We start from the raw sequence: 12,375 nt of genomic DNA on the forward strand, positions 1-12,375 counted from the left end.
AAGGACATGGTCTGGAAGAGAATTTTCAGAATTGGTAGGATAAACATTTTGAAATCAGATGGTCGAAAGGATCCTGTGGTTAGCCTTCACCTGAGACAATTCTCAACAGGTGGCTCAGTGACAATGATTCAAGGCAGCTCTTAGGTGCTGCCTGTTAACTTAGGATCATTTTGGTATTTGCCAGCAGCTCCCCAGATTCTTTTGTTGTTTGTAGTTTGGGTGTTTACATTTGCAATTATATTTCATAGTGATATTTATTTGATCTCTTTCTTCCAAGGTTTTTACATCCTTTCTGGTCTATTTTTGATTTATTTTTAGATTTTAATTTTTTGGTGCAAGGGATCAAACCTGTGGCCTTGGTTTCAATGTGTCAGGTGATATTTCTAGTGCAGGGTTAAATAGTAAACAGCAGCGACAGCCACATTCTTGTTGTGTTGATCTACATCTGGGCATCACTGTGTTGTTTACCCAATGAAAATGACGAAGGTTGAAGAATGATGAAGGTTGCCATCCCTCTCAGTCCCCAGATCAAGTGACAGTATCAGGTTTTATGTGACAGGACCACTCAGGCATTCCTGGAATAAACTGCAGAATTGACAGTACCATGGAAGCTCAACAAATGTCAGCTACCATTATTTTCTCTTTAGGTTTATATAAATAATATGATTCTTTTATATTTCACACAATGAGGTTGGGGGAACCAAAGGCCTTGGGGCAAAGAAAAGAGCACGAGCCTGGCTGGGCCTAATAAATGCCGCAGTACCTTTTATGAAGTAAATAAATGAATAAACTAATTTCTAGACTGAAAAATCACCACAGTAAACACACCTTGTCTCTCTCTGTATTTATAAATTTTGAGATATATGCCCTGTAAGAAGCATTTTCAAATGTTCTTACAGATTTGTAACTGAGTATTTAAGTGTCAAAGCCAGATGACTAGAGATTTCAACCCTCAGAGAGTCTCACTACCCACTACACTCAGTCTACCAGCCATGAAGACTTTGAAGGGTAGGGGACCCAGGGGAACTCAACCCTGTTGCCCCTTCCCGTGGGTCAGCTCTCTCTGCGATTTGCAGTAGGTCACCTTCCAGACCAGTGATTTGTGCAGGAGAGACAGCAGCTCCTTTTCTTGTTTACTAGACTCAGAAACTGAGACATGTCTTTTTTTTTTCTTTTTTTTTCTGTTATTTTTAGCAATCAAGAGCTCAAAAAATAAATGGGATATGTATAATCTCAGCTCTTGAATGGATGAGGGGGCAAGCAACAAACCATACTCCCCTCAGCTCGGTATTACCCTACCAGGGAAGGATGGTGTAACTTTGATTTTCTTAAGTTCTGCCAAAGGTTTTGAAGTTGTCCAAACCCAAGCCGCCCTTGGGGTCAGCCTGGGCTTGGCAGGGGGTGCTCACAGACACCGCTTGCACAGCTTTTCCGCGATCGCCTTCTCTTTCTGCAGTCTTCTCCCTCCAGATGGATTATCAAAGTACACCGCAAGGAGAATCTGCTAGAATGTCCAATGACACATTCCATTTCTCAGAAAGATCTTATTATTCTAAAGTACCCTCAGCCTCCAGATGCCCGCCGCTCGAGTTACCTTAGAGCTCGAATCCTCTTAATCAGAAGCGTCCAATTAGACATCGATTGGCAAAGCTCTGCCCGCGTTGTTCAAGAGCCATAAGCTTTTATGTCTGCACCTGAGGAGGGATCCTGCTGCCTGCGCGCCGCCCCGCAGCCTGTGGCTACAGGGTCCGTAGCCCCGCTGCTCCAGGGCCGGGCGGGAGGCTGAAGCCCACAAACGTAGCCTGAGGGTGGAGAAGCCACCGGAGCCCTGGAGCTATGCCGCGCCTCCCTGCCTTGCATGTTTTCCTCATCTGCCCCTGTTCCCCATGGGATCGAGCCAGTCCCAGGGCTTCCGCCTCCACTTTGGGCAGCAAGAAAAGGCGGCCTAGGGCGGGAATGGGGAGTGGATATCGGTCCGGAAGCCCAGCACCTGGACATGGCCAGCACAGATTCAACTCCGGCGGAAAGAGGGAAGGGGCTACCAGGATGCCCGTCCTCCCACCCCCTCGCCAGAGCGTGTCTCCGCCTGCTCTCGAGCTGCCCGGCAGGACCTCAGAGCCCTGTCCTATCTCAGCCCCGGAGCCGCCCCCGAGCTGCGAGGAGGTCAGGTTTAGGAGAGGAAGAGAAGACTGTGTCCGGGTGCCCCGGCTCCGCTCGGCCAGGGAGCAGCTGCCCAGGGCAAGGACCCGCGAAGCGCCGAGCTCCCAGCAGGCAGCTAAGCGGCCGCCGGGCTGTCACTGCCGCCTCCACGGAGCCGCTGCCTCTGCTCCCCGATGGCTCTGGCGACTCCTTCCCCTCCCTCTGCCCGCCCTCTGGCTCAGGATCCGCAGGGATCTCTCTCTCTCTCTCTCTCTTTCTCTCGCCTCACTTCTCTCCTGCCTCCTCTATGCTCTCCTCGCCTCTCCGCCCTTCCCCCTATCTCTTTCTGCCTCCCCCTGGCTCCCTATCACGAGTGCGGAGTTAAGTTCCAACCTGGGGACTTCTCTCGCGTATCAGAGAGCAGCCCCTGCCAGCCCCAAGGGTGACGGTGCTGGGAAGGAAAGGGGACAGGCGAGGAGACAGGAGGTAAGTAGGGCCCGGGTGGCGGGGGTGGGGGATGGGAGATTGGATTGGGATGAGGGGTGAAGACAGTGAATGGGGACGCGGTTCCGGACTCAGGTCGGACACTAACCGCCAGCCAATGAGGATGCTCCAGTCCCTTCGCCTGCCCCAACCTCTTCACCCCGCCTTAACCCACTCCACTCCACCCTGGCCCGGGGCGGGGGATGAAAATGCTGCTGGGTCTCAGAGCTAGTGATTCTGCAATCTTTGTAATGTTTTGAACGACCAATAAAATAAATAAATAAATAAATAAACAAACAGATAGATAGATAGATAGATAGATAGATAGATAGATAGATAGATAGATAGATAGAAACTGAGACATGTCTACAGGCTGAGGATTATAAATAGAGTGAGAAGCCAGAGACCCCACAAAGGCATGATCTCAACTCACTCCAAGGTATACAGGTGTGTGGGGAATGGAGGAGAGACTAGGCAACAAGAGAGGAATGGCAGCAAAAAAAAAAAAAAAAAATGACATTCCCACTGAGGTCTGCCAGTGAAGGAAATGAAGATATTAGTTTACCAGGAAACTCTGTTATATTCTTGAGCCTGGTTATCTTACCATGTTTAAAGGCAGGTGAAAGTATTTTTTATTTAGAAACTGTTATAATAAGTTATACTTAAATTAAATTTATTATTATATGCATGATGGGGTGTAAAGTGATGTTAATGATTTTACAAATAATTAAATCAAGATAATTAACATATGTCACCTTGTGTGAAGGTATTTCAAAGTGTATAAATACGCACCCCTATTATTTAATAGTGGTTAAGAGCCTTTCCTTGATAATCTAACAACTCTATGTGTGAGCTCCAGCTCTGTCAGTTATAGGTTGTGTGATCTTGAGCCAGTATATTAATTAAGCCTTCATTTTCATATGTGTAAAGCAGCAATAATACACCACCCTCCTTCTTAAGGTGCTTGTGTAGATGAAATGAGAAAATGTACATGGAAGTACCATGGAAGCTCAACAAATGTCAGCTACCATTATTTTCTCTTTAGGTTTCTATAAATAATGTGACTCTTTTTATACTTCACACAATGTGGGGGGGGGGATCCAAGGCCTTGGGGCAGAGAAAAGAGCTATTTATATCCCTGTAGTTTTTAATGATGTTGAGAACTGTAATACAACTTCCTATAAAATACATTTTGGCTCAAAGCCAAGGGAGGTGTGATTCATAATGTTGAAAAGTGTATGCCTCTTGGCCTTGAATAAAGTCTAAGTGACCACAAATTCAGATGAGACATGAGTCTTTAAAATAGATTGTTTACAAAAATTACACATTTAAAAAAAATTATATATATATGCCAAGGTCTCGGCTTGGCACCAGAATCACAAGCCACCACACACCTTTGTAGGTTCAAACAGCAATTCTTTATTCCCGCTCTCACACCGCCTCCACACAGGTCCAGGGGCAAACCCATTCTGCTGTCTGCCCGCACAAACCTACCCCACGAGGCTATCTCCAAATCCCATTTTAATCTCTCGAGAACTCAACAGGAACAAGCAGCAGGAACACCCTAATCCCAGCAATAATCTTCAACCTCTAACTTCCCTAAAACCCATTATCTTAAACTGGCAATGCCTTAAACTCAAGGAACCGGTTACTTCCTCAAACCTGATCAGCTCTAAACCCGGATCCGCCTTGGTCCTTGAGCAAGGTCACCTTATTAAAGCATGTATGCAATGTTCCATCAAATGTCCTCTAAGCAGCATGGGGTATGCTTGGCAAGGAAATTTCGATGCGTCATTCCTACTTGGTAATGGCCCTCAGCATATATATATATATATATATATATATATATATATATATAATCAGCTATAAAATGATCATGCAAAGCAATATTCAGTACTAGTGAATATAATATGCATATACTAATATAGACATTTAGGCTTTTTTCATATTGTATTCTATTTTAAACACATTAGTCAAAATCTAGAAGAGGAAAATTTCAAACATAAAAAGGACACTTATTGGAATAGCAAGTGAAATATTTAGCTTACAATATGACACATTCATGAAGCCCATGGGTCAGCACACTTTTTTTTTTTTTGGTAACAGGATAGTAAATCCTTTAGAATTTTCAGACTGGTAGTTCTCTGTCCCAACTACTCAACTCTGGTGTTTTAGCAAGAAAGCGATTACAGACAACTTATAAAATAAATTAGTGTGATTGTGTTACCATACAATATTGTTTATATTGGCTTGTGATGCTAAGGCTGGAAGACCTCATGATTCTCAAAGCCAGCTTCAGCAAAAGCAAGGTGCTAAGAAACTCACTGAGACACTGTCTCTAAATAAAATACAAAATAGGGCTGCGGATGTGGCTCAGTGCCCCAAAGTTTAATCACCAGTATCCCCTATTGGAACAAACAAACAAACAAACAAAAATAAGTGGCAGGCCAGATATAGCCTGTGAGTTTTGTGTTACCTTTATTAAATATATATGTGTGTGTGTGAACTGTTAACAAATGAAGATGATTGTGTGAATATATTGGTATGTTATATTCATGTAATATGTTACAAGTATTTAATGTTTAAATCTTATACATATTATAAAAAGCTTCAAACTATATTGGGCTCTTTCCTTTCACAGCTACAGCTGCAGCCAGAAGGAAGCTGAGGCTTCAGAAGAGGCTTGCCTCTAGTGTCCTCTGCTGTGGCTAAAAGAAGATCTGGTTGGATCCCAGTGAGACCAATGTAATGTCCAAGGCCAACTATCAGATCTGGATCAGATCTGGAAGCTGATCAAAAATGGCTGATCATCCACAAAACAGTGACTATCCATTATGGGGCTGCATGTCAGAAAAATACCTTGGCTCCCCAGAGGCACAGACATGTGGGCATAGTTAAGCAGAAGAGTACAGCTAATGCTCCAATGCAGGAGAAGGTCACCTTCATGCAGAGGATGCAGATTCTGTTTTGGCTGCTCAGAGATACCGTGAATCTAACATTGACGACCACATATATCACAGCCTCTACCTGAAGGTAAAGGGCAATGTGTACAAAAACAAGTGGATCCTCATGGAGGATATCCACAAGCTGAAGGCAGATAAGGCTGACAAGAAGCTTCTGGCTGACCAGGCTGAGACCTGCAGGTATAAGAACAAGGAAGCACATAAGTGCTAGGAGGAGTGCTCCAGGCCAAGGAGGTGGACATCATACAGACTCTGTCCAAGGAGGAATAGACCAAGAAATAAAGCTCCCCTCTTGTGTTTGTATATAGTGGCCTTGGTGATAACATAAATACTCCTTGGACTATAAACAAACTTTATCTGTTAAAAAAATAAAAACTGTATTGTACCAAATTTTTAGAAGTTAGAAGTTTTCTAAATCATCCTTTTTACAATAAAAGAAATACAATTAATCTGGTCTTTGATTTGTGAGGTTTAAAGAAGTCATGTTACTTGTGTTAAAACCAGTAATAGTTCATCACTCTGCAAATATTTCTGCTCTGTTGCTCTGTTACTTTGATTTTTTTTAATCTTCAACATCATTCTGAATTTTGTTCACCATTACATAAAATGTTCAAATTTTCAGCATTGAATTTTATTGGAAATGTATAATTGTCTTGTTGAAACTCATGTCCTGAAAGACTATGGACATATTTAAAAAGCTAAATAATGAAATGCAACTAAAAATAATATTCAGAAAGAACTTTAAGTGCATCCTGATGATGGTCACTGGTAAAAACTGGCAAAAACAAAAATCTTAGTACAAGAATATGTAAATATAGTTGGAAACCTTTGGCTGATATGGAAAAATATTAGAAAATGAAGCTGTCAATTGTCATTTGGAAAACAAAAGCTATGCTTAATAGAGGACAACTTTTTTTTAAGTCAAGCTTTTTTTTACAACCATATAATTTATATGGTAAAGATTTTATTTTAACAATTGTGGTTAGAAATACTATATCTATACTTAAGCACTTAGCTCCAGTCTAGAAAATGAAGTAGCTTCTGGCTAATTCTATCAGTTTGACAACTGTATTTTGTTGAAGATGAACTAAAAGAGACTGGTTTCTCATTATGGGAATGAAAAATCAATGGAACTTTAAATCATCACACTGTCTTTATAAGTTCCAAAACACAAAATGTAGTGATGTGCATAATGAGCTCAAGAGGCTTAGAGAACATCATGGCCTGTTTGGGCCACAATATTTTCTGCACTCAGAAAGCAGTTCAAGAATTTGAAACTGAGCAAGATCTAGAGATGTATTGAATTCTTTTTTTCAAGAGGACTTTGGTTCAAGGGCAAGAACTTAATGTTTCCTGACAAAAGAGACAAGTGCCCCCCGCCCTCTCTCTCTTTCTTTCTTTCTGTACTATGAACTGAACCCAGGGGTGATTTACCACAGACCTACATCCCCAAACCTTTTTATTTTGAGTTCTCCCTAAATTGCCCATGCTGCCCTTGAACTTGAGATTCCCCTACTTCACTGGGATTACAAATGTTTGTCACTGTACCTGGTGTGTGCCAATTACTTTTACAAACCAAACTTGAATGGCATTTAATTAAATATCCAATTTTGATTTCGTACATGCATAACCTTGTAGATCAACAAAGTTTGTTGGAGTTTGTTGAGTGAGATGAAAAGTGCTTAGGATAGTATCTGACCTAATAAATTCTCAGTGCACTTTATCATTACCTTGTTAATATCAACATTTCTTATTGTGTACTGTATATCTTGGGATAGTGGAACAGTGCACCTTGATACTTGTCTGACAGTTTTGCCACTAGCCATGTTCACAGCCCACAATCCTCTTCCCTGCCACCTGGTCCTTCTCCAACATCCTTGGGCAGTGGTTTGCAGATAGGTGCACACCAGCATCACTTGCAGGTTCATCATCTCATCTGACCTCCTTCTTCACCTGGGGCTGCTGATCTCTCTTCCTTGTTTCCCATGCAGTGCTCCTGTGATTTGCTGTCCTGGTCCCTTTTCCACATTGATAGAAGGGAGCTGAGCCATGGTGGTTGGATGGTAACCACCAGAGCATTTATACAGTCCTGCAGAACTTCTAACACCATGAAGAGTGCAGGCTCTGCAATCAGCTGCCTGGGTGCTTGTTCAGCTCCTGCTCGAGTTCTACCCTGGGCAAGTCCATTGCTCTAGACCTACCTGCCTTCCTCTGTCAAGACAGACTCCTATATGGATCTATATTGTCATGTGGTGTTGATGATCTACTAAGGAATGGGCTTAGAAATACCTGGCATATAATAAGCAGTCAAAATTAAAAATTTTAATTTATCTTTTTTAATATTCCTCATTATGAGCCCTAGATCTTGTGACAGTAAAATAAATGGAAGCTAGCTGGGTTCAAATTCTGACTGAACAATTCATTGGGAGTACAATTTGGAGCACATTATTAAACTAAATCAGCCTGTTAGGCTATAGGATTAATAATACCTACTTCGTAACACATAGTTGTTATAAAAATAAATAAGATAAATGGAATTAAGCACTTTGTATAATGGCCAGCATGGAATAAATAGGAATTACTAAACTTCAGTGCAGTGGTTTATAGACCTTATGATTACTGATACCAGACTGCAGATCAAAGTTATTATACAGGGCCCTATTTTCATATATCAATTGGAATTTAGCTCTACTAGTATCTAGAACTGAGTAGCAACAAATAATTTTTTTAATAACCATAAATTACTTTTTTATTTTAATAAATATTAAAATTTTAATAAAAATATTAAAATTTAATAAAATAAGAATTTTTATTAATTATTAAAAATTTAATAAAAATAATAAATGTATATACTGCATCTTTAAGTAATGAACTTTGCTCTCTGGGTTTCTTTCCATTCCACCTTAAAGTGCATTAATTAAAAAATAATGAACCACTTCTTTATCATTATTGTTCAAAAAAGTAAAAATAATATTAACATGAAGACACTAATCCACTACCATTAGTACTGCAATCTGGCAGATTAACTTAACATCCTGCTCTATTTAATACTATCCAGCAGAAGAAAATATCTAATTTTGATTTTAAACACACTCACAAACAAAAAAAAGGAAACAAAACAATCTCACCATGGACCTCTGACAAAGGTTTGCTACAGCTGCCGGGATCAGGGTGTGGTGAGGGACAAGGGTGCTGGGATCCCAGGAAAGGCTTCTGGGATCCTGGAGGGTCAGGTGAGAGGGTGAAGGCCTGCTAGGGAGGAGCAGGTGAGGGCAGGGCCTCCCTCCAATTTAGGAAACGACAGCCCTTGGTCTTGTGATTCTGGCAGCTTATTCAGTGGCTGTAAAGCCTCATCTGTCTGAAATCAAAGGCATATGCAGAAATCTACTCCCAACATAGGGTGAGTCCTTGGAGAAGCTGGCTGGGCTTCTTTCTGGAGAGTTTCTCTGAGATATCAACAATGGAAAAACAACCCAAAATTGACAGAAGACCTGCAGGAAATGTCACTCTCTTGCTTCTCCCTTTACTGGGACACTGCCTCCGGGAAGGCCAGACTGGTTCCAAGCACAGGGGTCCTCCTTCTTTGCGAGCAACCATGCAATTGTTAGTAGTCCAGAGGAGTGGCTGGTGGTATCTGCTCCAGGAGGCCCAGCTGGGGTCCCCTCCACCCAGGGTGGAGGCCATGGCTACTTCTCCACAGTTCTCTGTAAGGCTTTCAGCCCTGCCCCATGGGAGAACATACACAAAATGGCAACCACCCAGCAGCCTGCATGCTGCCTTACCTCCTAAGGTCTGGCTCCTAACAACAACCTCTTCCCTCCCGGGAGGGTTTTTGCCCTACCAAGGTTGGGCAGGAACCAGAAGAACAGTTTCTCTGTTTTGCCAAGACTGGGACATGGGCTTACTCAACCCCAAATCCCTTTTGTCAAGTGTCATGAGGGCAAAGTCCACACAGTGGAAACCAAACAAAATGACATGCTCATGGAGGGGGAGAATGGGAAGCCAAATACAAAACAAAACACCCCTCCACAGAGAACAACAGAAAAGCTCACCCAACACTCCTTCTGTTCCCATGTGAGGCTGACCCCCCAGGGAGCCCAAGCAACCCCTAAAATAAAACCCAAACCAAAAACCTGAATTGTAAATCCAAACCAACAAACCCTTCCTGAAACATGCAAAGGAACTGCTTACTCAGAAATATCCCAAATAGTCTGTGATGATGATCCAGAGCATGATGGTTTCCCCTACCTTCTAAACTGGAGAATTGTATTTTCCATGCAGTACCCCAAGGAGAGCAAACTCTCTTCTCAAGGCCAGGGCAATAACAGCTAAGAAGGTAGTTCTTGCTGGCACCTGGGAACTGTGTTTTCTTTAACTCCCAGGCACAGACAGTGGCCTGGCCCAGGGAGAGATGTGAGCTCATGAGACAACTCCAAGTCCCAGGGACTGTGGGGTCTTCATATGCACCCAGCCATGGTGGATGGTGGCAATTCCTGAGAAAGAACATGATCCGCAAACATGGATAAGGACAATATAAGGGCTACCTCTGGTGACAACATGGTAGCCACCAAAACAGCCAAACGAGCAGGATGCTGGAGGCCCCCCTATGACCACATCTCTTCCAGATTTGTAGCAAAGGCACAATTGGGGTTTCCAAGATGGCCTGTCCCAAATGACATGTAGTCCATCAATGAAGAAACCATGGTGCACCATAGGTCCCAGCTTTCTCATGTCTGGGTTCCAGGTCATTCCCTTCCCTATTCAATGTATCCTACCTTCCAGGCAATAGCTGGAAGGTGGGCCATCTTTCAGGTCCCGCATCTGTAGGGTTTAATATTGTCCTTCCCCTCTGGTTGACGGTGTTGAGCACCTGCACCCATCTCTCGATCTTCTCCAGGCTGTCTGACTTGCCTCATTCTGCCTGCTCTTTAACACATCCTGCTCTTTTCCAGGGGTGTTAGGCTGCTCATTCTCATCATGTACCAAGTAGTGGGAAGGGGCCCAGCCCTCTAGCTCCCCAAACCTCACATACCACTAGCCACTCTCCTGATTTTCCAGCACCTGCACCTCCACTCCAGCAGGGAAACTGATCTCTGAGTCCTGGATCTTCTGGGAGGTGCTACATGTTACATAGGAGGTGGCTGGCCCTTCCTACTCCTTCTTAGGGATACATGGGAGAGCAGTGGCTGGGAGGATAATGATGTCGGCTGAGCCTCTCCTGGTCCCCCTTCATTGGGCCCTTCAGAGGCTATGTGTGGGGTAAGCTCTGAATCCTCATTCCTAGGGTCCTTAGGGCCCTTCCTCCTGGAGCTGGCCTGTGGGTCTCAGTTGGCATCCTAAAGTGCTGATGTCCATCTTCTCTTGACTCTGTGACTCTGCAAGTTCAGGAAGGGCTTAGGCTGGACAGATGGCTTGGCCTGGACACAGGAGGTGATCCCAGCCCTCATATCAGTGTCCTTCCCCTGGCCCTGACATTGGGAGTGCCACGAATGCCTGCATCCTAGGCAAAGCATGGCTTCAGACCACCACTGTTCTTTGAAAAGGAGGAAGAGGAGGAGGATGAGGAGCAGGTGGTGTTGATGGTGATGGATGAAGAAAAGGAGGCCAAGGAGTGGTTCTTCTCCGGTTTGGCCTGGCATTCTTTTCTGTCTTGAGCTTTAGGAGTGATGATGACTTGGGGAAGCCTCACTTGGGGGAGTTTTTCTTGGCAAGGAACAATGAGGAGCCCCCTGTGGAGTCACTGTCCCCAGAGGAGCCTCTGGTCGACAGGGTGTCCTCTCCATATGGCCAGAAGCCCTCATTCTCATCCCTGGTCTCCTCTTCTAGGGCCAAGTTTTCTGAAGGCTCACCCACCTTGAAGCGGGCCACTGCAGGGAGGAGGCATGTGAGGGTCTATGGGGCTGGGCAGGCTTATGGTCTCCTGAGCCTCTGTCCTCTGTGTGCTCCTCACTCAGCTCTGGTTCAGAGTCAAAGCCAAAGGTGGGGATGACATACTCAGGCTCCTCTTACTTGAGCTTCAGAAGGGAATCCTGGCTCTTGTTGGCACCCACAGGGGCCTCCTTGTTCTCCTTGAGCTTGCTGAGGGGTATTGGCAGCAGGACTTTGGACTGTGTCAATATGCTCCTGCGGCTTCTCAGGTTGTGTCGCAGTCTGGCTAGGCACAGAATAACCAAGCTGCCACACAGCATTGTAGGTTCAAAACAGGAACTCTTTTATTCTACACACTCCCAAGAATGCCAAGCACACAGCCTTCTCCTGGGACACACCACCCCAACCAGAAAACCCTCCTCTGGAAATCCCTCCTCCCACACTTCCCCAACCAATGGGAACTCTCTGGGAATCCCAGCAAGACCTCCAAACTAGCAGGCTTAGAACTCCAAAGTACCAGGCCAAGGCAGACAGCAGGGGTCTAATATACAATTGAATACACAGCTTAACATAAACATTATCATCTCAATGGCTTGCTGGAATCACCTCTCAACCACTCCCTACTGGCAAAAGTGCCACTCATCATTCCCACTCAGCTATGGCTCTCAGCAATATGGGTCTTTGCAGTGCAGGGTCCAGCAGAGGTCACAGCTGGGTGTGGTCACAGTGATGCAATAGGCAGCAGGGACAGCAGACTACCATGCACCATGGGGCACCTAGAAGAGCATGTCCCTACACTGGTCCACAGTGGAAGCAGCCACTGTGAGTGTCAAAGTCACAATTGTGCCTTTCCCACTTTTCCCACTGTTTCTTAATTAGAAAACACAAGGATGTTGGACTTGCTTTATGTTTGCATATGGAG

The 12,375-nt window shown here is 44.2% G+C and overlaps 2 pseudogenes; one reads left to right on the top strand and one right to left on the bottom strand.

Moving 5' to 3' along the window:
* The first annotated feature begins 1,956 nt into the window (after window positions 1–1,956).
* LOC144372952 (large ribosomal subunit protein eL19 pseudogene) lies at window positions 1,957–5,867 on the top strand (annotated as a pseudogene).
* A 4,489-nt stretch (window positions 5,868–10,356) lies between these two features.
* Window positions 10,357–11,773, bottom strand: LOC144372953 (SH3 and PX domain-containing protein 2A pseudogene; annotated as a pseudogene).
* Window positions 11,774–12,375: the final 602 nt, after the last annotated feature.

This window comes from Ictidomys tridecemlineatus, unplaced genomic scaffold (genome assembly GCF_052094955.1).
Source record: "Ictidomys tridecemlineatus isolate mIctTri1 unplaced genomic scaffold, mIctTri1.hap1 Scaffold_202, whole genome shotgun sequence".
Classification (NCBI taxonomy): domain Eukaryota; kingdom Metazoa; phylum Chordata; class Mammalia; order Rodentia; family Sciuridae; genus Ictidomys; species Ictidomys tridecemlineatus.